Source organism: Rhamphochromis longiceps, linkage group LG16 (assembly GCF_057381845.1).
Source record: "Rhamphochromis longiceps isolate RC_006_pf linkage group LG16, R_longiceps_female_GT1.1, whole genome shotgun sequence".
In the NCBI taxonomy this organism is placed as follows: Eukaryota; Metazoa; Chordata; class Actinopteri; order Cichliformes; family Cichlidae; genus Rhamphochromis; species Rhamphochromis longiceps.
The window spans coordinates 31,896,221-31,922,338 of NC_140572.1; the positions used below are offsets into that span (position 1 = coordinate 31,896,221).

The 26,118-nt window shown below is 41.3% G+C and overlaps 2 long non-coding RNA genes across 2 annotated transcripts in view; both read right to left on the reverse strand.

Annotated features, from left to right (window-relative positions):
* LOC146651438 (uncharacterized) overlaps positions 1-26,118 on the reverse strand; it is a 291,944-nt gene that overhangs the window by 234,455 nt on the left and 31,371 nt on the right. The gene's annotated exons all lie outside the window — the stretch shown is intronic.
* On the reverse strand, positions 12,523-18,155 carry LOC146651439 (uncharacterized). Its single transcript, XR_014907850.1, has 2 exons — positions 16,708-18,155; positions 12,523-13,683 (listed from the first exon to the last, which is right to left on the reverse strand). It is a non-coding gene; the product is annotated as an uncharacterized LOC146651439 (long non-coding RNA).

Here is a 26,118-nt window from a genome sequence, read left to right on the forward strand (position 1 = left end):
TATTGGTGTAGTTAATCTAATTAGTATTGATTTTTCCAGTAAAAATGTATACTTAACCACTTAAAATTGATTTGATGTCATCATTTACTGAAACTGCAACTTTTTATCTTAATTTCTGAATATTTAACTCATATTTTTTAGTTACTTTTTAGTTACTTTTGTCTTAAGTCAAAATTTGGCTTTTTTGCTTAATATCATTTTAAACACTGTTTTGAATTGAATAAACATTTTAACTCAATTAAAAACAGTGTTTGAAATGATATTAAGCAAAAAGCCAACTCATTATTGTTGGCTTAGTCAATCCAAATATTGACCTTTCATAAAAATACAGCATCTATTTTGAGAAAACAGAGCATTACCTGATATGGCACCTGAAAATATTAAACCAAAACTGCAAATACAAATCTTTTAATGTTTGTGACATAAGTGAACCCTTCAGGCCTTCGCAAAAATATAAATACTTAGCTGGAGGTCCAATAATCAGCTCCAAGGGGGACAGATTTTCACTATATGGACAGAAATGGACATTTATATCCGTATGTCTGAGACAGTATTAATTAAGTAGACCAAGTTTTAAATTTATTTAATTCTTCAACTTCCACAGTTCTGGATTATAACAGCGTGTGAGTAATATCCTAAAAGCTTGCGTTTTTGCCTATGTGTGTCTTAATTCTTGCTCTCATGTGCCAGACTCGTGTATGAGTCTGCCCAGGCACTCATTAACTCCTGACTGAGTTTTTATGGATCCCTTCCTGATGAACACTGAGGTGATTATTTGGGTAAAAGGGCAGCGGACACTTCCAGGATGTGGAAATCATGACACTGCAAAATGGCGGCTTGTGGCACTGTAAAATGTGAGCGCGGTCTAATTTGTGAGTCTCAGACAGCCTATTAAAAATAAAACCCTCATCTAATACCAACAAATACGCTTCCAAGTCTAAGCGGAAATCTTTGCTCACACTCCCACACACACACACACACACACACACACACACACACACACACACACACACACACACACACACACACACACACACACACACACATTCTTTATTAACAAGGTAAAAATAACCTGTAAAACAAAGAAGATTGTTTCCTCGTCAGAAATACTATGGTCTGAATGATCTGCACCGAGCGCAGGGAGGGTCCTCGCTTCATTTTGTGTGTCGTCACGCCTGTGTGCACACACACCTGGAAATGTGTGTGTTTTGTGTTTTCTTATTGTAAGAGTTGTATTGCAACAGTACACCAGCTTGGCCCAGAGGCCCTTTGGCCCCCCACATCATCCATCTCTCACTTAGAGGGTCACGGAAGCTGACTGGCTGCTTTCACTGCTCTTCAGGATCTCCAGCTGATTGTAGAGGCCTCTCTTCTCAATCTGTATTTATGTAGTCCTGGCTTCCTCTCAGTCATTAAAGTTTATTGATTATTTTATTACATTTTGTATAGTTTGTGTGTTGTGTTGCACTTTAATAAATTGTAATTGTTCTTAATTTTGTTACATTTGAACTATTTTTTTGTCTTTTGAATTTATTGAAATAGTTTCTCGTTGGGTATTATTTGTTCGCTGTCTTGGTCACTTGTCATTCTTCCTTCTTCTCTGAATAATTTTGAACTTAACTAACCTACACAAAAGGTGCTGTGCAAATAAAGTTTGATTGATTGCCTGTTGGCTTGCGTTTCATGTGTTCTCGTATTACTCGAGCTCAGGTTTTTGGTTCCTTTTTGATTTTCTTGTTGGACGTGTGTTTTTGTCCTGCATTTCAGTCCTCTATCAGCCTATGAACTTTCCGATTGGCTAAATTTCTTTATTAAGCAGGGTAAACATGGATTACGATTTTTATACCATATTATGGAGACCTTAGAGCAAACATTTAGCTCCTAAAAGTAGTCCTAAATTTGATTCATTTATTTAATTGCAGAAATAAAAAAAACAACCTATAAAAGTCCTATGAAACAATGAGTCAGTCAGCTGTCGAGCCAACTACTGTATGAAACTAAATAAAGGAATAAAGGACTTTTGTTTGGGCTTTTACAGAAAAGGCTTTTAACCTTCATCTGTCTTTGGCTGAGTGCTGCGGGTGCTGCAGCAGAAAACTTGCACGTGCTTTAAGTTTCTTTGGAAAATGTATGAATTCTTGCGGGATCAGAAATTCCTTGAGGGCATGACTGACGGGAAACACAAACAGCAACCCAAAACCTGCCAAACCCCCCACAGTACAGCAGCAGGCCACGCCTGGAAACACACACACACACACACAGATGACACTATTTCTCTCCATTAGGGACACCTTTTTTGTTATTATTATTTGGTCAATATTATAATCTCAGTTCTTTTTACATAATTAGAACTTTTCTACTCTCACTGAACACTGATGGTGGGTGAAGCTCAGGTGGCACATGTGACACCACGCAAGAGACTCCAAGCAACTCGGAAATAACCATCACCATTACAAGTCGACCATGTTGATTAAAAGATGAACAGATTAAAACAAAGAAAGGCATGTTCTGGTTATTGCACTTGGCCCAGAACTGTTTGGTGTCCAAACTGATGCGTACTCTGAATGGCATTACCTTGGCCTCCAATAACACTGTAAGGAATCTTGGGGTCATTCAGTGTGGATGTTAACCTCTACCATCACTGCTCAGCAAAACCTGTGGACAAAAAAGGGGTGTGCCTTATTTATAAGACAAGACGAAACAATCTTGGTAGCAAAACTTATCCTGATTAGATTGTTTCCAGAATTGTAATTGAAATTAAAATCTGTAAATCTAGTAGACACAAGTAAAACACACACAGCCTGCAGTCATCCATGTATTACATACCATATTCCTTCCGTGTTCTGTTGGTGTAACTAATCCCTCACTTCCACTCCCCTCGGTTCGGGTAAATATATACCCGCCCAGCCTGTCTGTCTGTCTGTCTGCCTGGCCCTGGGCCTGTTCTGCCCTGCCCACACACACACACACACACACACTCACAGGGACTTCTCCTTTACATTAGTGTACAAGAGGGCTGTAATTGAGCTGGCATGGGCCAAGCAAAGACTCAGTGTGTGTGTGTGTGTGTGTGTGTGTGTGTGTGTGTGTGTGTGTGTGTGTGTGTGTGTGTGTGTGTGGTAAAGATCATGTGTATGAACATGTGGGAATTTAGTGCACAAAAGTCTGCTCCCACAGTAAACAATGCTGTGTGTACACATAATGGGATTTTACAAAGTGTGTGTGTGTGTGTGTGTGTGTGTGTGTGTGTGTGTGTGTGTGTGTGTGTGTGTGTGTGTGTGTGTGTGCAGTCGCCCGAGGGAAGACCTACCTAATAATTTTCAGGTTTGTGAGAAGCAGCAGACTGGTTATGATTTACCCACACAAAGCCAGTATAATGAGCAACAGGGAGATAAATAATGTTAATAATGTGATACTTAATTAACTCCTGAGGGGGAGATGATTTTTTCCCACTGCCCCCCCCCCCCCCCCCCCCCACATCACAGACAGGTCAGAAGTCAGTAATGGAGTAGGTGATACGCCCTGGGAAGCCACAGCCAGGTGAGGGAAAGGGGAACTTATATTTCAATCTTGAAAGTGAAAAAAAATGACACTTTGTATCTTTTCCAGGATTTTTAAGCCTAGGACATATCCACATAGGTTTTGGGTTTTTTTACGAGCTTTTCTGTGATTTAGTCAGGGATTTTCAAAAACTTCTTCAGGACCTTGTTGTTTGATCAGTACTGTTTGTCCACCATCTTTCTTTGTCTTGTCTTCCTCCCCTCACCCCAACCGGTCGTGACAGATAACTGACAGTTCTTCCTGTTAAAAGGGTGTTTTTCCCTCCCAATGTCACCAAAATGCTTGCTCCCAGGGGTCATATGATTGTTGTGGTTTTGTCTGTTTCTTCTTTGTATTATTGTAGGGTCTTTACATTACAATATAAAGCTTCTTGAAGCGACTGCTGTTGTGATTTGGTGCTGTATAAATAAAACTGATTTGAATTGAATTAAGAAGTCAAAGCCGAGTCAAAAAGCCAGCAGGTCAGTCTATGAAAAATCAATCACTGCCTCCAGCCTGACCCTCTTAGAATTAATAACTTCATTATATTTAATGAAGTCATGCAAATATTTACCTCATACTATGAATATATATATATTTTCTGAATTACACACCCCAAAAGGTTAAAATATGACCATATTATCAAATTATTTTAACACAAAAGGAATCAGGGCCAGGAGCTGAGTCTAGTATTAACATGCAGGTTAAAAGGAGAGTTTAGGATTTCTAAGTTTATGTAGTTTGGCTGCTTGTGGTTTGAGGGTTGGGTTTTTTAACTATGATGAGTTGTTGGTATTATTATAACACCTTTCCTTTTGAGTTTTTGTCCTTTGTCTGGTTGTTATCATTCTTGATTTCCTGCTGCTATGTTTTGTTTTTCTTGTTACCATGTTTAGCTTAACTGTCTTCTTAACTTTGATAGTTGTGCCTTGTATTGAGTTTTGTCATGATTGTGTTTATTTGTGCCTCTTTCCCAGTCTGTTCCCACTTCCCAATTTTCTGTCTATAGTCCTGTCTTCCCTTTAGCCTCACGACCTCCACATATGGAGGTTGTGAGGGGTGACAGTGAGGTTAGTCATTAACTGCTGACTGCGTAACAGGTCCTTTCTTAATGAATCCTTCTATTTTGATGGAAGACTTTTTCTGTACTATGTGGCTCCCTTTGAATGAGAGATAGTATACAATTTTGACAAAGCTCCAGGAAGCTCTAGCATCAGGAAAATGACATTTACAACATCTCATTGTAGATCAAATGTTTAAAAGAAACCATGATGCCATTTGTTGAGGAGTAAAGTTTCACAGGTCAGAGGTTGATAGTGTTAAGGGTTCAATATTGAGGAACGGTACAAGAGGTGTACCCTTCAATAGGCATGCAAAGGGTCTGACTTTGATATTGGAGACCACAATTTGCATCCATCAATCTTTCCCTAATCTAAACCACAACTGTGCTCTCACTGTAACCTGGAAACAAGAACATCAGCACTAATAGCAATGTCATTTATGGAGCACTTTCCACAAAAAAGATATAAAACCGAGAAATACCTCATCAAAGTGAAAGTTCTTCATAATCATTGAATAATATGTTTTCAGATGAGACGCAAACAAAGAAACTGTCTGATGTCCCCTGGCAGGTTAGCACCTTTCAACTAAGGAGGCCTCGTGTTTGTTTCTCGGCCTTGACTCAGGAACTACTTTCAAACGCCTACAAGAAGGTCTCACGCTGTTCTCCCACTCACATTGGCTTAACAGGTCGGCGACAGAGTCAAGAACAAACACCTCTTTTACTGTTACTGTGGACAAACAACTCTATGATTCATCTGTCTTCAGCACAGCATTAAAAGACCTCAGTGGCGATGACTTCATTGGCAAACTGTGTTCCTCTTTGTTTATTTTTGTAGTACAAGTGTGGTACTACTGAGTCTCCTGGAAATAAGGAACCAAAGAAAAGAATCATTCTCATTGTAATGTCTCACTGATGATGAGATAAAGAGCTAAGTAAACCAGCTACTGCTGGGATGGAATTTCTGTAGTGGTGGAACTTTTTCTGTCGTGGGATTTAGATGTAGGGATGCCCAGTAGCTGGAAATGTTCTGTAAAGGGGCAAAGATTAAGAGGTAAACCACACAGAGGGCAGTTACACTTTTTAATGAAAATATTAAACTTATTTAATTCAATACTACTTTTTAAAGTTTCTGAACTCCATGCCCACTTAGACATTTAATATTTCAGATCTCATTTTGCTAAACATAGAGCTCGTCTGCAAATGTAACTACACAGAATCCTTTAGCGTTACTCACATTTTCCTTGTGGTTTCCAGTGTTTGTGTTTAAAGGTTCAGCTTCTGTGACTCACACTCCTGTAATGTTTAATGACTCCCAGTTAGTGTTCATGTTCAGAGTTGTTGTTCAAATGTTAATGAAACTAGTCTTCCTGTAGCTGTGCGGTGTATGGTTCACATGATCGCCCCATACACCGCACCATGAAATACGAAATTTGCATTTATTGGATTTAACTTAAAGTTAAGTTGAGCTTTTACTTACACATATCGTGAGATTTATCCTCATCAAGTACTGTACACTCAAAAAAACTAGTCTTACTCGCCTGACTTATTAAATTCTGCAGTGTAGTTCATTTGTTGGCACCTTCGAGTGAAATCTGTACAAGATTTTGTAAAACTTTTTCCCTGATGAGATGTGAGTGCTGGTTGGTGGGCGCCATGCTGCAGTGAGAACACAAGACTACTTCCCAGCTCACGCTCTTAACAAACTCCCCACAACCTCATTTCATCCTTCAACTCCATACTCGCCTCGAGGAATCCCGATCAATAATTCCACCAGACTGGAGCCCATAAAGAGTGAGCTGCGAGGGGGGCAATGCACATGGCGAGAGCCTTCAATGTGCTTCTTATGGTGGTGCCGGTAATGAAGGGGACTACAGTACATCTTTGCTCCAAGAAAGGCTTGCATCTATCAATTTCCAAGAAACCCTAAAAAACAGGCGAATGGTGTGACACCGCAGGACCTGAACGGGCTTCACGGGCGCTGTGGCTGCGACGCTTTGTCATCCACCCCCTGCACATGAGCCGACTCGAGTCCAAAACTTGCGGAGTTAAAGGGCTTTAAAGTGACAGCAGTGATGTGTGCTCGTGTATTTGGCATACTGATCAGGGCCTTGAACTACTGTGTGGGAGAACTCCCAGGCCCCATTCATTATTCAGGAGAGTGTGAGAGATATCTGCTTCCCAGATTACTTTCCCTCTGAGATGAAGGCAAGAGAGAGGAAGACGAGAAGATGAAGATAGAGAAGCAGAGGGAGAATTAAAGGAAATGAGAATGTGGTTGCATTAAAATATGTACACTGGTGTTTCAAACTTCTTATTCATTAAAACATCAGCGTTTCGTTAACTTTAAAAGAGTCGGATGAAGCTGTTCTTATCTCAACTCTTGATGTTTGGTTGGTGGATGTTTGGTGCTGTGGCATGCATGGGCGGTGGTGGTCAGGGAGAGCAAAGAGGTCATAGATCCCAGTAAGAGTTCATGACCTGCAGTAGTTTACTTGAAGAACTTTAAAAATACTGTTTAATAAAACATAAGTTACACCAGAGAGGCGCAGAACCGAGTAAACTGGAGGTAAAGCAAATGTATTTAATGCTGAATTAAAGATGAGTTTATGCAATACAGAGGGGGAAAGAGATGCCATCAGAGGAGTGTCTCATTAGGTCAGTTTATCTGAGAAAAACTCATTTTCTGACTTTATTATTTCAATTTTGATGACATCATCTTGCTTTATTTTGGTTATCAGTTTTCTCTCTGTATCTCTTGCTTTTACTTCCTGTTTCTAGCCATCTCTTGATTGTTTTCACCTATTGTTAATTGTCTCCTTGCCCTCACCTGTGTCACTAGCTAATTATTCCTTTGTATATGCATAGCCCTGTGTTCCCGGGACATTCTCACAAATTAGATCAACTTTCAGTTTCTCTTTGTGGTTAAATAAAAAATATAGGAAAATGGCTCTAGCCTCTCCTGACACAATAGAGATAACCCAATTTCTCATTCATATCATCATTTTCGGATGGCGGTAGCTCAGGAGGTGGAGCAGGTCATCCACTGACTTTAAGGTTAGTGGTTTAATCCCTGCTGCTCTCACCTGCATGCCAAAGTATCCTTGGACAAGATACAGATCCTGATGCATCCACCATTGTATGAATGTTAGTGTTATGTTAATAAATATTTAGAACCAGGATTTCGTTGTGCTATGACGTTAACCTACTTTGGGAGGTTCCCTTTGTTTGTGTAGATTTTTATCAGGACCCTGGTGTGTGTTGTTACTGCAGGACGATGTTTGTGTTTCCACCTCCGTGTTTTTATTCCTGGACTCTGTTAAAGAAGCTTTGCATGAAAATAATCTGTCTTCATGTTACACCGGGGCTCGGTGCAGTTCATATTGTGTTAAACAAGCTGTTTTAGCTCCACCCCCTTAAAGCAAACTTCTTTCTGATTGGCTCCTATTAGTAAAAGAAGCTTCGAACATGTGGTGGGTGGGGCTTCCGTGCCTGAGATGACCATATTAGCTATATCCCCACTATATTGCATCATAAAGATCCAAGAACAGAAAAAACCTTGAATGTTTGAAGCCGTGTGTAGCCCGAGCAGAAGTGTTGTATCTACTCTGACCTTAATGTAACTCCACCACAGGAACAGGAGGCATGTGACAGGAAGTAACAGCAGAAGAGACCCACTCTAAACGCTTCATAACAGTATCTGACAATAACTGAGCTATGAGGCCTGTAGAAGATTGAGACATTTCAGATCAAATTAACTAAATTTAGTAACATCACATGTTCATTATGTGGCATCAAGCTGCCAGATCTGTAGTCAACTAAAACACGGAGTCCTCTGAATGAACAGTGGGAGCTTTTTGTTTATTTCTTCTCTAGAAACAATGATGCTACCACAATATGCAGCTCAAACTAAGCTGGTAAAATCCATTTAAGTGATTTATTTTCTTTCCTGTGGTACAAAATGTCCTGTTTGCTTCTGCACCTGCCAGCAACTCTGCAACATGACAGAGAGTCTGCAGCAGTCTGCTTCACAATTGGATTGCAGTGAATATGAAAGGGAGGCTGCTTCTCCTGAGAGATTTGATAAAAGAGCCCAGAGATCTGAGGTTGAGCTGCACTTCTTAGGAGAAGGAAATAGGCAGGAGCTTTATATACATACATGTTTTTTACATCCTCAGCTGCTGAAGCTAGCAGCGCTTCGGTGCCGAGCTCTCAGCTTGGCAGCGGTTAATGTCTGTGTTTAAAACCTACAGATTAAAACGTACACGCAGGGCGCAGACAAAAGGTTTGATCTGCTCCTGAAAGTTGATCCCCTTGGCGATCTTTCCTGCTGAGCTTGAATCGACTCACACACCTGCAGACGTAAAGTTTAATGCACACACCAATACCTGGGGAATACACAAAACCAACACACGTACACTCGTTTTGATGGCAGATAAAAGCAGATTACGACGACTCGTGCTGCTGCAACCAAGAAAACAGCTGTAGACTGAAGCAATCCAGAACCTTCGGTGGACGAGTGCTCGACTGTGATATCAGCAGGTCACGTTATTAAAAAGGAAAGACTTAAAGAAACACCTATAAAAACACTAACCATGAGCACACGGTTTGGCCCAAATCATCAAAGTTTTCAGACTGCAAGGCTCACCATTATCGCCAATGTACATCACCGATAAATTTAAATAAATGCCCCAGAGCTTTCCTGGTAATCATCAGCTTTCCTTCACTGACCATCCATGCTCATTCAGACCACACACACCGCAAAAGGTGTTTGTGAGGACCTTTTAAAGCCTTCGGTGCAACTAAGTGACAGTAATTTGAGGCATCATGTGAGGAAAATAACACAAATAAAATAAAATTGCCTGTGGTTTGCGTTGCAGGCAGTAATTCCGGCTTGGATTATGGATTCTGTTTGTGACTTTTATGGACAGAATGAAATGGACGGTGTCAGGTTTGGTGGAGGCTGTTATGGTTTGGGGCTAGCTTGGGGTTCGTTGCAGTTATTTTTCCACAGCAGAGGGCTACAGGTGGCTCTTTCCCAGGATGGTTCTTGCCTTTCAAACCTGCCTGTCATGATTAGTCGGCATTTTGAGATCCAGCTCGAGTCATGACTCTCCACCAGATTGTCATCATTCAGCGTGTTTCGATTATTACTCCTCGGCTCGTGTTGTTTCTCTGTTTTCGTAGCCTAGACTTATCTGTTGAGCCAATCACAAGCAACAAAAGCCTTTCCCAGGATCTCCAGGCTGGTCTGTATACCCTGAGAAGAGAACCAAGGAAACATACCTACCAATCACACCTACCTGCCACCTCCAACCAATCTAGCTTCTCTGAGTAACTCTAGTCAGTCCGTTCAAAATCGAGCCACATTGATACCCCAGTGATTCACTGGGTGTCGAGTCCTTGCTGCCTTCTGAATTTTGTGCAAATAAAGTTGTTGAACCGCACTCTCATCATGACTACAGAATCCAAAACAGTGTCAGGTGTCACGGACCCAGCTCCGGGGACTCGGGGTCCGTGAGCAGTGTGGACTACTGTTATAATTATTGCTGTTATTTGGTGATGTGTGTGTTGTCTGCACTGTTCTTGTGACTCCCCATCCTTGTATGTATAGGCAAGTGGGTGTGTCTGTGAGTGTGGCTGAGTACTGGGTTTCAGGTAGGCCTGGTGGGTGTGTCCTGTCTAGAGGATGGCCATACCTGAAGCAGATGATCACACACACCTGCAGCTAATGAAGCATCGTTGGGGAGCTTCTTAAGACTGTGGCTGAGCGTTCCTCGGCGTGGGATCGTTGTGTGAGACTCCACGTTAGTGTCGATAAATGTCAAGTCCAGTGAGTGCATGCCTGCGGTAGTCGAGTGTCCCGACAAGTTGCCTCTTTGTTATTTTCTCCAGGAAGGAGCAGGAAAGACAAGAGCAGCGAGCATGGGGTGCGGGGACACACAGGAGCGGAGGAGCACGGAGCACGAACTTGTGGGTGAAGACACGACACGGAATTCAAGGGGAAAACACGGGGTTATTCTGTGAACTATTTACACCACTGTAAATAAACGCACTGCCTTCATCATTAAGTCCTGCATCTTGGGTCCTCATTCCTCTCATCCCCATGGTCTGCCACACAGATCGTGACATCAGGTCCTTGTTAACCACACTGTAGTTTGCATCTGTATCTGCATATCTCAGTAAACATGGGATTTCTAAACACAATAACAAATAAAGCTTTATCTTATCTTTGTTTTTTCACAGATGATTGGTCATGCTGGCTTTAAGCTCACACTGGAGATGTTTACAGTCCAACATGAAGGTCAGAAGGTCTCCCTTTTACTGCTGGAAAGGTCCTAAAGGACTCTACTCTTTAACCCGACATTAGCTATGTTTAAAATGTTTTTTTAAAACACAAAAGAACCAAACAAACATAAAATTCATATTCTGATTGCCCAGGGTTAAAGTTAAAGTTAGGGTTAGGGTTAGTGTTCCTGAGGTATATCTGTGTTTTTATTCTGCTCATTTGTGTCTGCATCGAGGTGAAGGTCAGAGAGCTTAACTTCAGGCAGAAGATGCATTGATGTGGTTGAGCCTCTGAACCAGACGCCTCCTCCTGAGGTGTTTCAGGGAAGTTCAACTAAGATGAGACCCTGATGTAAACCAGGGGAGAAGGTATTTCTTTGGCCATCTCTGCCCATCCACTTCTTACACTGACCCACATAAGCACAAGAAAAATGGATGGCTGGATGCTTCTATTTCATGTGATGGTATTCAAGTTTCACAGATCTATCCTGACACTAAAGGACTGAACTTGAATTCAAATTTGAGATACTTTGATAAGAAGGTCCTCTTGAAGACAAAGAACAAGTGAATCTGCTTGAAGCAATATAGGAAGATTCATCTCACTGGATTTGTAACACTCACACTGCCTCTGACAACCACTGAAAACAGCGAGATGAAGTTGGAGAGACGCAGGTTTGTGCCAGCTGCTGCAAACTCGGTTCTGAACTCGAGGCGAAAATGTGGTCTCAGAGTTTTTCAGATGCCATCAGTGTGCGGTGATGGGGGGAGAAATAAGCAAATCTGGAGCTCCTTTTAAAGTTTGGTAATCTGAGCGGTCGCACGCAGTCCCAGCCCACATCAGGGGAGCCCCGCTGAGTGTGAAGGCAGAGGGAAGCACAAGAACGCTGTTTATAATGCTAATGCTGTGCTACATATTCCTGTGGGGAGGATGAAGGAAATCTGTATGAACTACACGTGATTTTTTTTATATTTTAAATTACGATTTGATTGGAATTGTTCCATAAGACAACTCATTGTGAAAGTTAAAATTTTCAGATATTTCAGGAGCGTTTCTGAACAAAATCCAATTTTCCACATCTGTTGTTCAGGTTTAGATTGAAACAGGATCAAGATACAGCCTAACTGTGAGGACTTCACTGGAAATATAAATGCTAATTATTTAATTAATGTATTGCGTTTACAGCAGATGCGATAAATTAATATTCTCTGTACAATTCTTTTTTTTTTACCTGATTTTTGCATCAAAAATGACACAAAGTCATAATTAATGACAGGAGAACGTTTCAGAATATCTGTCATAGATAAAATAAAAAGTAAAGGTTTGAGAAACAAAACCGGAGACAAAAAAATAAGTCATAAATGTTTGTTTGAGGGTTAAAATGTAAACCACAAAATAAATTTTTGTCAGTCACAGCCTGAAACCTGATTCTCTCGTGTGAAAGTGCTTATACATCCTGACACCACTGCAGTTTAAAAGGAATCTTTGTCTTGGCTATTTGTTATCTGACACTTACAGCAGTATCAGTGTTGGGTAGAAATATAAGCTACATACTATCCTGCAAAACAAACAATTTCTTTTCTCTTTGGTCTGTTTGTGTGTGTTTGTGTAAATGTTATTTTTATAAGAGAAAATGTAATTTTTATACAGTATTTATTAGACATTCTTTACAAAATAAACAAAAACAATGTTAAGCACTCATTTCATACATAGTAAAACACAGAGATAAGATTTTATGTGAATCCTGGACTATGCAGTAAGTTCCTTTCAGATTAAATGTTCTCGATATACAGGACATTTAATGTGAAAGGAATTTACGGACAGGAAGAAGGAACGAACAGAACAAATTGGGTTTCCTGCAGCGGTCAGGCAGCCTCTGAACATTAAGTCAGATTAGAAGTATGAAATACAGCTCAGACTAAACGTGCAGGTAACAGCAGAATATCATAAAGCAGCTTCTCACCTGTGGAATTCAATCCTGTCATTTAGTTTGAATTAAAATGAACAAAAGCAACACGAACTTTAGTGTTTTAGAGGTTTAACGGGTCAGATGACTGTGTGTGTGTGTGTGTGTGTGTGTGTCTGAGCCTCACACTACTGTTCTGCAGCGCTGCTCTCACGTCTGATCAGAGGAGCTGCTGAGTGTCTATTTGAAGTGTCCTTGAGCAAAGCACGAAACACTCACCTGCCCAAGAGAGAGCGAGAGAGAGAGAGCAAGTGTGTTTGTGTGTGTGTGTGTGTGTGTGTGTGTGTGTGTGTGTGTGTGTGGTAAAGTGACTTTAAAAAAGTGTGTGTACAGCTGTTTGGATCTGAGTTTCTTAATGTGCTGCTGCAGAGCTGGAAACTTTACGCAAGTGTTTGTGTCAGCATTGTAATTTTTTCTGTGTGTGTGTGTGTGTGTGTTGTATACAGGATTGCAGAAGTGTGTTTTAAGCCTACCTTATAGTGCTGTTTATACGATTCAGGGTGTCCAAATTGCTTTGTGCTGTACCTTTTGTTTGTTTAGGTGTTTTGTTTGCGTGTGTGTGTGTTATTTTTAGGGCAGCAGAAGCAGCAGAGGAACGGTTTGGAGTGTTTTAACAGGCTTCGTCTGTTTTCCTGTTTGTTTGTTTGTTTTTTCAGGTGTGTGTGTTTTTGCGGGGGGTCAACCTGGAGCGCGTGAACACACACACTCCTCGTGTCCGCACAAACACCAGCGGCGTGAACAGCTACAGCGGTCGCCTCGCTTCTGTCGCCATCCGTCTGTCGCGTGGTTGATGGCCCATCACCTGTCGCCGGGTGGATGGTGTGGGGACATCTGAGGAAAGACAGAGATGTGAGGAAAGAAACTGAGACCGAATTAAACATTTCTTAGTGTCTCAGCTTGTGTGTTGTTTCAAAGATGGCTTGCAAAGGATGCTGGGAATGAAAACAAAGCAGATAACAGAAACGACAGACGAAGGAGAGCGGAGGAAAAGAACACGGAGCTGTCAAAGAGCTTTTAAAAACAGCATCCTGCTGCTCTAAACACCCACCGTGGCAGGAAGTCTGTATTATTCCACAGCTAAAAATAGTCCCCATTCTATATCCTCCTGTTTGCCCAGCTTGTTTTGGAAAAGGCTTTTTTTAACCATTTAAATCTTGAGGACCAACCAGCAGGCTCATCACTGACAGATGGTCCAATAATAAAAAGTACTTGGAGGATAAAATCAGTCACATCTGAGCAAAGTTCCCACCTGATCCTCTTGTCTTAACTCACAGTCCTTTAAAGGATATTTGAGTTTCATTTAAACTCTGAAAACACTCGCAGATAGAAGATGACCCTGGTAACCAAATGCAAGCATTTCATGCTCCAAGTGACCCACAGGGTGATGGGAGCGTTGAAGGTTTACTCATAAGTTTCCTTCAGTGAAAACAGATCTGCAGTTTATTCAAACTATGATAGATTCATCATATTAAAAAAGAAATGTGTTGAACAGAGCATTTTCTCTTCAGACCGTGACTCTTGGAGTGGGTGAAAAACAGTTTTTAATGGATCTTAAAGTGTTTTCATACCTGAGAACTTCATTTAGACATCTCCTGTACTTACGACACCATGATGGCTCAAACATGCTGAAAAATCTCTACATTTCCCACCCGTGTGTACGTTCATGGCCTCTAGCTAAAATAAATAAAACATTCACAGTATGAAGGTTAAAATTTTGCATGGTTTCAGTAAATATGCTAAAGTAACTTCACATAAAAATCAGCTGACTCTCAATGATCCAATAATGATGTCAGCCTTATCCTTCTATGATGCCATGTGATCATTTCTTCACCTGGCTTTCACATCATGGTGGTATTTAATAAAAGACTGGCCACTAACAGCCTTTCTTTAGTCTGATCGCTGTATTTTAATTATAATCAACAGCTGAGGCTGCAGGGCTTTTATAAAGAAACAAAATGAACACAGAATGGAGAAGTGCTAAACTGACCAAAAAGGTTTAGTCTGATGAGCCAGAATCTAAATACCTGCCTCACTTCATGTTAGTCCCTCTGAAGGCGTCTCAAAGTATCACAAGCTAATGCCTGAATTAGGTTGTGACTTACGACGTAACCAGAAACCCGTCTTAACCCGACGCCCTGACCTTCCACGTAACCTGACGTGCACCTCCTGAGAAATGTAAATTCTACATAATTTACCGCCGGATGCTCCTAGCACAACCTAGGTCTCAACTGATGTCGAGAGGTGACCGGGCGTTTGCAACCGTAGCACCTACAGTCATGGCCAAAAGTTTTGGGAATTACATAAATATTGGAAATTGGAAAAGTTGCTGCTTAAGTTTTTATAATAGCAATTTGCATACACTCCAGAATGTTACGAAGAGTGATCAGATGAATTGCATAGTCCTTCTTTGCCATGAAAATGAACTTAATCCCAAAAAAACCTTTCCACTGGATTTCATTGCTGTCATTAAAGGACCTGCTGAGACCATTTCAGTAATCGTCTTATTAACTCAGGTGAGAATGTTGACGAGCACAAGGCTGGAGATCATTATGTCAGGTTGATTGGGTTAGAATGGCAGACCTGACATGTTAAAAGGAGGGTGATGCTTGAAACCATTGTTCTTCCATTGTTAACCATGGTGACCTGCAAAGAAATGCGTGCAGCCATCATTGCGTTGCATAAAAATGGCTTCACAGGCAAGGATATTGTGGCTACTAAGATTGCACCTAAATCAACAATTTATAGGATCATCAAGAACTCCAAGGAAAGAGGTTCAATTCTTGTTAAGAAGGCTTCGGGGCATCCAAGAAAGTCCAGCAAGCACCAGGATTGTCTCCTAAAGAGGATTCAGCTGCAGGATCGGAGTGCCACCAGTGCAGAGCTTGCTCAGGAATGGCAGCAGGCAGATGTGAGCGCATCTGCACGCACAGTGAGGCGAAGACTTTTGGAAGATATCCTTGTGTCAAGAAGGGCAGCAAAGAAGCCACTTCTCTCCAAAAAACCCCCCATCAGGGACAGATTGATCTTCTGCAGAAAGCATGGTGAATGAACTGCTGAGGACTGGGGCAAAGTCATATTCTCCGATGAAGCCTCTTTCCGATTGTTTGGGGCATCTGGAAAAAGGCTTGTCTGGAGAAGAAAAGGTGAGCGCTACCATCAGTCCTGTGTCATGCCAACAGTGAAGCATCCTGAGACCATTCATGTGTGGGGTTGCTTCTCATCCAAGGGAGTGGGCTCACTCACAATTTTGCCCGAAAACACAGCCATGAATAAATAATGGTACCAAAACACCTTCCAACAGCAACTTCTTCCAACAATCCAACAACAGCTTGGTGAAGAACAATGCCATAAGGCAAAGGTGATAACTAAGTGGCTCGGGGAACAAAACCTTGAAATTTTGGGTCCACGGCCTGGAAACTCCCCAGATCTTAATCCCATTGAGAATTTGTGGTCAAGCCTAAAGAGGCAGGTGGACAAACAAAAAAACACTAATTCTGACAAACTCCAAGAAGTGATTATGACAGAATGGGTTGCTATCAGTCAGGATTTGGCCCAGAAGTTGATTGAGAGCATGCCCAGTCGAATTGCAGAGGACACTGCAAATACTGACTCTTTGCAAAAATGTCATGTAATTGTTGATAAAAGCCTTTGAAACTTACGAAGTGCTTTAATTATATTTCAGTACGTCACAGAAGCAACTGAAACAAAGATCTAAAAGCAGTTTAACCCTTTACAGCCGATCGGAGCGGGCACGCTCTGTTTTGCGTAACTATTTTTAAATCCCGGTAGCTCTGCAACCACGTAAGCTAGCGCAATAATTTTTTTTGCATATGAAACCGGAGGAATTGTACTTACTTCTTATGCCATCAGCTTGTCCTCGGTCACAGTTTCCTTCCACATATAGCTTTGCAAAAACTGCATAAAAATCACTTGCAGCAACAAAAACATGATATTCCAGAAACACGCTTCGCCGATCCATCAGCTGTTTGTAACACTTCCTACGTCCATCAGCGCGAACTATCACATGACCGCATGACCTGCCCGAAACCGGAAGTGACGTCATTTTGCGGAAATGTAGTTTTTTACTATCGGGCCCTTATGAGCTTGTGTTTTACTTGTTATGTGTTTTAAAAAGTTATGTTTGAGTTTATGACTTTCTGTGTCGTTTCTGGGATGCTGAGGACTCATATTGCACTGCTAGAAATAGTTTATTTTGATGCATATGCTGTTATTTTGCAAATTTGCACTATAATATTTATTTTCGTTTTTCCTGCAGTATATAAAAATTGGTGTATTTCAAAAATAAAACTATGAAGACACTCAAAATAAATTTCCTGTGGTGGGAAACTAGTTTGTGTAACTTTTTTGTATTTACAGTTTTGAGGGATAAGCCTCTTAAATTTCTCTAACTAGAAATATATGTTAAAAAAACAAAAACGATTTTCAATTTTTTTGTAGTTTATTGCACTTTTTTGCAATTTATGTAATTACTATGCACCTAATGCAGACATATTATTAAAGTTTGGGCTATAATGGTTGTATTGATGTATAGCAACTTGAAATGCTCCCAAAAATGGCTCCACAGCATGTAAAAATATAATATAAGCTCTGGCGGACTTGGTTCTATGGTAGGTCTTAAAGGGTTAACAGCAAACTTTGTGAAAACTAATATTTGTGTCATTCTCAAAACTTTTGGCCACGACTGTAGACTCTGGAATAACCTCCTTGTCTATCCAGTCACGTCACATCTTTTTACTTTGGTTTTTGATTCTAACTAGTTGGTTATCTGGCTTGTTGTGTTGTCACCTACTGTTTTCTTATTGTTTTGTTTCAATTGTCTCGTGCTTTTACTGACTGTGAAGCACATTTTGATTTGATTTGATTTGATTTGATGTAACGACACATCAGGCTGGCACAGCCCACAATGAGTCTGATTGGAAGATTACGGTGTATGGTTAAGACGGCTTTCTGATTACATCGTAAGCTACGATGAGGATTTCCCACTGAAGCATAATTCAGGCACATTATGTCAGGAAAGAAGGAGACAGTTGGAGCCGACATGGATCAGCTAGCATAATGCTACCCTTTGATTTCTGCAGACAGCTAGCAGCTACAGTCAGCTATGATGCGATCCACCTGTCAGTCACAGAGGCCACCCCCCTAATAATGCAAACTTCAAGCCTGAATACATTTAAAACAGGTGAGTTGTAAAAGTATCCGAACATCTTTACAGTTGTTATGATGGGAGAAATTAGCTACAGAGACCAAAACAGGTGGAAAATTTAACATGGGCGTTTATGGGGACTGACTCACTGGTGAAGCCTCAAGTGGACATTAGAGGAACTGCAGGTCTCCAGATGTTCCTGTTGGTTTCTCAACAACCTGCCATCTACAAACAGATGTTTTTGGCAGACAAAAATCAAATAACAGATGAAGAGGAGAAGGCCCGGGCTGACAGATACAAATTCATGGTCATTACAAAGATGCTGATTAGCAGCAGGAAGGTGGCTCGAAAGGAAGTGTCTTTAAAAAACCTAAAAAAGTCTATAAACTCATCCTTCCTTTCTTCAGAGAACCCCTCCAACATACACACACATGTTGCCTTATCTCGTCTCCTCTTACCTTATTCCCCTCTGCTTCCTGCTCCCTCTCTCCTTCCTCTGCCCCCCCACAACCTGCTGGGAGCTCGTTATGGCAGCTAAAGAGCTAGACCCTAAAATCAGCATTTCACCGTGTTCCCACAGTCTGCCCAAACCAGTCCTAAGGTCAGAGGTCAAAATTAAATGCATCCAGACTCTCTGGGAATCCAGTGGGCAGCTTTCGTGGTTGTTTGCTGGCGGTGGAAAAATTATTGTGGGTTTCTGCTGCAGAAAGTGCAGAAAACTCCAGACTTTATTGACACAAGTGTAGTCGTTACCGGAGAAATAATCAAACAGAGTCAGACAAAGGCTCCATTTTCCTCGCCAAGACGTTTGAATCCGAACATCATTGCTTTTATTTTTTTGATTACCGCGCACACCAAAACACCTACAGAGCCCAACAGCACAATAAATCCGCGGCTGAGGTTTTTTTATTGTCTCATTTAGGAGCGATTTCAATAACTCAGTTTGTGCGGCTTGTTTGCTAAAAGTCAAACAGCAGCTGCGGCGAACGGAGGGACAGAATCCACTCCGAGAGGGAAAATGAAGCCACGGGGACGAAAAAAGCCGAAGAATTTAAAAATAAAGGCCGAGCCATTCATTGTAAATCTTCCAAGCAGTGAGCTTTCTCTTCATAAGTGCCCTTCATTGATCCTGCCGGTCGGCGGCAGAGTGCTACACATCCACCCCCATCTCTCCACCTCTGTCTCTTATCCCAAAAGCAGCCACAAGTCAACAGCTCTGACTGCGTTTTTAAGTGCTCCTCCAAAAAGAGAAGGGTGTGTGTGCATGTGTGTGTGTGTGTGGCGGTTTACCCCAGCGGCTGCATTCCTTAGCCCCCGTTAGCATTCAGCCCACATAGGTCATGGCCAGCAGCCTTTTGTGTTCGACCAGCCTCGCTGTCACTGCAGTGCCGTCGCTGAGTGTGTGTTTGTGGATACAAATGGGAGAGAAAGTCAATGGCAGCCACACACACACAGTTTGTTGGTGAGCAGCACTCAGAAACAATCAGGAAGCTCCAAAGGCTTTAACAAAAAAAACTGTTGAAAGAGTCACATGGTTGCTCACAAATGTCAACCAGAAAAGAAAAGAAGGGAGAAAAAGGGAAGTCACGGCTCAAGTTAGAGCAGGCTCGTCTTCTCGACATGACTTTGGGCTCTTTTGTGTAACTTTGTGTGGCTTTTCCAGTATTTCCAGTATTACTTCAACCAAAAATCCCACTTCAGCCTGTGGACTAAAAGCAAAACCCCTGACCCTCCACGGGTCACCACTGACCTGGTGGATGGTTAGAGGTTGAGACCATTAGACTGCCTGGGATAAAAACAAGAAAACACAAATATTTCAGAAATCAGTCACAAACTTGTTCAAAGCTAAGAAACCATTTTGCTATTTATCAGGCAAATAAACTGAAATCACACTTTTACACTCAAATTGAAGCCGGCACCCTGAACTTCTCTGAGAAACTAATCAAGGAAAACATTCAACCTCTGAAACAGTTTCTGCTCATGAATGCAAGAAAATAACTGCAATTTGGCATCTTAATTAAAAAAAATCAAACTGTGCCTTACAGATTTTTTCTGCTTTTTGTAAAACTGTAAATTTGCAAATTCATGGATAACAACAATAATTTTATTTCAGCAATAAAAATATAATATTGATTAAAGCGCTTGGACAAATGGGTCGATTAACCATTACAGAAACATAAAAAAATGACTTTAGTAATACCAGTACTGTTAATTTAGAAGCTGAGATGTTTTTGTTGCTTCATCTGGTTCCTCATAATTTGTAATTATTCAGCTCAACGCTTCTCTGGTGTATCTGATGTTCATCTCCTAAGAGCGCACCTACGGTTCGGTCAAACCCTGGATGGGTAACCAGAGACCTGTTGCATCATAACAACCTGCTGCAGCTACTTGTGCTTCCAGTGCCTGGAAAGAAACTGGCAAGATCCCTGTAATAAGTAAAAGATAGAATAAAAATGGCAGCAGTCTTAGCATTTAAAGGAAACTCAGAGGTTCTTGGCTACTCGTCATTAATCTGACTGTACTTAATGAAGGTTTCCAGGTTTTTCCCTAAAAACCCTGTGAGATCCAAATCTCACAAGACAAATAAAAATCACTGACAAACGTCAAAACTATTCACATTTTCTCCGAGAAGTCCTTTTTGCTTCTCTCTGTAATGCAGGCTTAGGGCGTCCGCACAGCGGTGACTGACAGAGATCTGGTGACGCTCAAGAGCAGTCAACAACTTCTTGTCACAATGGGCGAAGCGGGGCGGGTCCTAAAAAAATTTCAAAAGTATGATTGGAGTAACTGAATCAACAAAGGATACTGCTGATGGATACTGAGGAGGTGGTAAAACCATTAAAGGGTTACCTAGGAAACCACAGCCTTGAAAGGTGACAAGTACCAACCATCACCCTATAAAGCAATGCAAAACAAGTAGTTAAAAGAGCGCAACTGTCCTGAAGTCGAGCCTTTTTTTATCACTGGCTGATGCAGACCACCCCACCCCAACCCTAAAGACTCCATAAGCTAGTATGTGCCAAAGACGTGGAGGTAGGTGGTCAAAATGTGAACCCACGTGATAAAAATATGGACCAGATCCAGTAACATGGACTGACAGCCAAATACATGCTAAATAAGTCATATGAGGCACCTGTGAGCCTAAATGGACAAAACTAATGGTTTTTTCCCTAGACAGCTACTTTGGGTAATTATGCCTCAGTAAAAGCAACCAATCAAGTGAAAGAGGAGCCTGCGTTTGACTGAGTTTTAACAGCTTTATCTTGGTCCGAAAAGTCAACATTTCATTTTCATTTATTTATTTATTTCACACTTCGTACAACAATTCAAACAAACCAATCACACTTTCTATCAAAAAGCACTACAACCATGTGTGAAAAGGAGCAGGAAGAAGAAAATATTCTTATTAAACCCTGCCCCCTATCTATCATCGGTTAAACGCAAAAATGGCCTGAAGAAAAGCCCAGATGTGTGCTAACATGCTGCCGTCCAGGTAACAATCTCAGGCTTTGAGTAAAAAGTGGTGAAGGAAGTAAAAAAGAGCAGGACGGTGTTTGAGAGCATCCCTTGGCAGCAACAACAGCCTGAATCTGACACCAGAAGAAGTCTTTACATTTCATCACCTCATACCTGTCCTCAGGTGTGTTTCTAGCCGACATTAAAAAGACGTGGCTGAGGTGCCGATTGTGAAACGGCCGGTTTGAATCCCTCCGAGATCCCCTGCAGTCATTCTGAACCACAACACAGGATTGCCAGCCAGCTCATTAGCATCGCCTGGGTCTATGTTTCACTGTAATATGTATTAAGCAGCTCTTCTGTAACAACAGGCGTGCTGTGTCATGGTTTTGTTAGTCAGGAGAGGTGACTAAGTTCAAACTCATTGAGCAGCTCCCAATGTGACCCTTCAGATGTTTCATGTTTGAGGCTACACAGATTTAAAGGAACTGGCAGGTTAGCAGAGGCTAATGCAGCAGTTAAAAGAGGCATTTAAGAGCACTTGGATATCTGTGTTCTCCTTGTGAGGAAGCCTTAACCTTACGTGACCTCTCGCCGATTCGTTCTCTGAAGAGGCAGGATGTTCACCACTAACAGAAGCTTTTACCTCACCGCTCTCATTTAACTGTTTTGCTGCTCCATCAACAGCGGCTCGAAGCTTTTTTATTTTGGCGTGTGACTCATTTCCCATCTCTGCCCATTCATCAGCCATTAAACACACTAAATGGCTGCACAGCACATTTCCCCCGCCGCCGTAATGCGCTCGGCTTTGCGGGAGATGTGACATTGTCCCTCCTGACGGCCACATTGTCTCGCAACATTACACACAAACACATACAAGTAAATGAAACCGACTAAGAGACGGATCCTGTGATCGTTTCACTTCCATGTGTGATAAACGCTCTCCTCCTCCTCTTCCTCGCTTTCCTGCTCTTTCATTTCCAAATCATTTGTTTCCAAAGGCGCGGCGCGGCTGCAGGAGCAGCGGCGTCTGCGGGTAATTGGGTTCAAAAATGACATCTCGCTTTCAGGAGTGACAGACTCGGAGCAATTTGTTCTGCCTTTGGTGAGGGTGACATCATGGATGTGCACTGGACAGATGAGGGAGCTGGAAACACAGCCGACGGAGGAGCCCCCATATGAACTAATGAGGAGAGCCATTAGTATATCACAGGAAATGTCAAGGAAGAAAGTTCACAGGGGACGGGAAGGCACAGTGGGAATAGAGGCTGTCTTTGTAGTTTCTGAGAACCGTTGAATATAAAGACATGCTTTACTCCTCGCTGTGTGAGAAAGAAAAACTATCAGCACTGTAAACATACAGAAACAACACAAGCTCTGAAAAACCATATTCATGGCAGTCACGGCCTTTAAGTGAACCGTTAGCAGGCTGGCTTGGCTGTGATGAAGCCACAAGTGTCAGATAAATCACGTGTAGATGGGCCATGCGACAGCTGCAGGACATTTTCTGTCCCACCCTTGGATTTGAAAATAATCAATGCACAGAATGCTAAAGGAGATATTTTTTGTGTAAATATCACAGACGCTGTAAAGCTGGCTGTTAAAAAAGTGCCTAAATATTATTTAAAATATAGAATGACTCATGGGAACCCCACAAAAATGGCATTTTCACTGCTTTATAACGATATCGCATGTTAAATGTAACAAGAAAGCTAAAATTAATAAAAAATAATCCAAAAACACACATGATGCACTTTTGATGTGAGCATTAGCTTCGTGTGGGACTAATAAAGGTTATCTTATCTTATCTTATCTTATCTTAGATCAATTAGCATGTTTAATGACTTTAGCCTTTTCTTCATCCCCGGGAATCAAATACTGATATTTTGTCATTTTATATTTATGGTTATAGTGAAACTGATCGGTCACCCAAAGCTTCTCACAGATGGATGCTTGCGAAGGACCTGTTAGCATGATCTTTAAACCCACTGGATAGGCTTAATATTTTGCCATGCATGGTTAAAAATGTGATGGGATGTATTTTAACTTAACTTTAACCTCAAACTTTTCATGCATGTAAACACCTAGTTTTTGTGCATAAACCCCCCTTAAAAATGAAAGAAAACACAATAAAACTGTAATAACAAGAACAAAGCCCAGATAGGACACGAACATCCTGCTTCCCTGTCTGGTAACCTTCTTCAACATCCCCCTTTCAGCTCCTGAATCTAGACCTCAACTCGCTCTTTAAAAGAGGACTGCTATTATCAAATGTATGCAACACAAACCTAAAAGGTCTCGAAACTACTTTTAGTTTTTTAATCCTTCTGTATAACTGTTCTGAAATAAAACACAGAGTATAAAGAGGAAGAGGATTGTCCTCACACAATGCCGTTTCTCATCACTGAAGCCCCCCGCATGCAGCACTTTCTCTGTTCAGAGGGAACAAAGCTCGGTAGATTGCTTTATCTTCTGTGTGGGCTGTCCTTTCTATTCTTTGGTGCAGTTTTATTGTGACCAGAAACCAGTTATGACTCTTACTTTGAATGTGCTTTCTAACAAAGGGATTCCCCTTAGTGTGCAGTAACAAAAGTGTTTGATTCACCACAGTCACATCCATCCATTTTCTTTTTATCTGTATTATAATTTATATAAAATGAATATAAAGTCCTGGTCGTGCTGTTCCTATATTGTATTGCATTATAACATTTCCCTCACACAGTTCGGAGAAGACAGGGCATGGAAAGAATGATATTAGTTTGGGAGCACAAATACAGCTTCTGCTTTCTATTTCTCCGCTGAAAGCTGTCCACTCACTGGGTAAAAAATCTTTATATGGGAGATCCAGTTCAGCTCCCAAATAGAGAACATTTCCTACATGTCATTTTCCTACTCTTTCTACTACAGACAATATATAAAGATGGCCATAAACATTGATTAGTAAATTATCAATCTGAGATCTTTTGGGGTCACCATCTGAGTGTTTGGAAACCGTACATCTGGATCTGACTGTGGAACTGAAAACACTACGTACCCTGGATAATCCTTCTTCCTGCCTGTAATAATGACCATAATCTACAATAATGTTTCATGGCTTCTTAACAACCCAAAAACTTCTCGCAACCACGGGTAGGACAACTCCTCCCCTGCAGGCCGTTAATAAATGGATACTTCTGCATTGGACTGTCTTTTCAGACCCATCTTTTATACTCAGTGTTTTTGAATGAGACCTGGTTTGAAACATATTTTTTCTGTTATTTATGCCCATGATAACTGTTTAAGTATAACCAGTCCACAGTCTTAGTAACATTAATGGCCAACACTCCTTTTTAAAGGAACAGTCCAATCAAAAATGGAGGTTTTGTAAACCAGTACATAGTTCATGTCCTCTTTGGGAGCTGATGTACCTATTCATAAGATTGACCATGTATGTTGAAGCATGTCTGTAAAGGGAACCCAGACTTGGTGGACAGTGATGTTTTATTGCGTCTTGAGCTGGTTTAATGTTGTCCTAGGATTAAAATGACACCCGTGGGTTATTGAAATGCTAGGACAATGGAAAGGCCCGAACACTTTCATTCTTCATGTGTGTTTTCATGGGTTTGATTGGGTATTTCTGTGAATGTTGCACATGCTGAATGTGTAGGATAGTTTCTTTGACGTGTCTGTGTTCAGTGGAGATGGTGGTCATCCGGGTAGAGAGTCTAATAACAGTGTCTTTAAACTTCTTTAGGAGCTTGTTGCCAGTTCTCTGATCTCAGCGAAGGGGTTGGTGGTGCTTTAGTAGACTTTCGTCACGGTTTCTAGAGGACTTTGAAAACTTAAATAAGAGTTATTTTTTACAGTTTGGTTAAAAGATTCAGTCATGGTTGATGAGATTTGGAATCTTGGATCCATCACTTTATGGTACCCAGTGTGTTAATCTCTTCACACCCACCAGGTCATCAACACTTCAATAAAAACTGAGTGATGAATTGAACCCAAACCAACCCTAGGCAGATCAACAGTGATCAGGATGTTAAGATATCGATAAGCAAGTGTCTGCTGTAGTGAGATCTAGCTTCCACCAACTGCGCCTTATCTCTAAGCCGCATGAGGACCTGGAGAAGCTTATTCACGCTTTTGTGACCTCCAGGTTGGATTATTGTAACTTCTTGTACTAGGGTCTTCCCTCTTCTCTTCTTCTTAGACTGCAAACAGTCCAAAATGCAGCAGCCCGCCTCTTGACTGGTACCAGGAAATTTTGCCCTATTACTCCTGTTCTAGCTAACTTGCGTTGGCTGCCCATAAAGTACCGTATTCAATTCAAAATATTACTCCTTACATTCAAAACTATTAATAAATTAGCGCCAAGTTATCTTAGTGAACTTCTCAAATCACATACTCCTGCTAGAACACTTAGATCTGCCACTCAACTACTTCTGACCCAACCCAGATCTCGGCTGAAGTCCCGGGGTGACCGTGCGTTTGCTCTGGCTGCCCCGATACTGTGGAATACCCTTCCTTTCGACCTCCACGCATCTGATTCCATTGCACTGTTCAAATCACGACTAAAAACCCACTTATTCAATCTTGCCTTTCCCTCTAATTAATATTTCTTTTATGATTTTATATTATGCACTTTTATGCTCATTTAATTTCTTGTT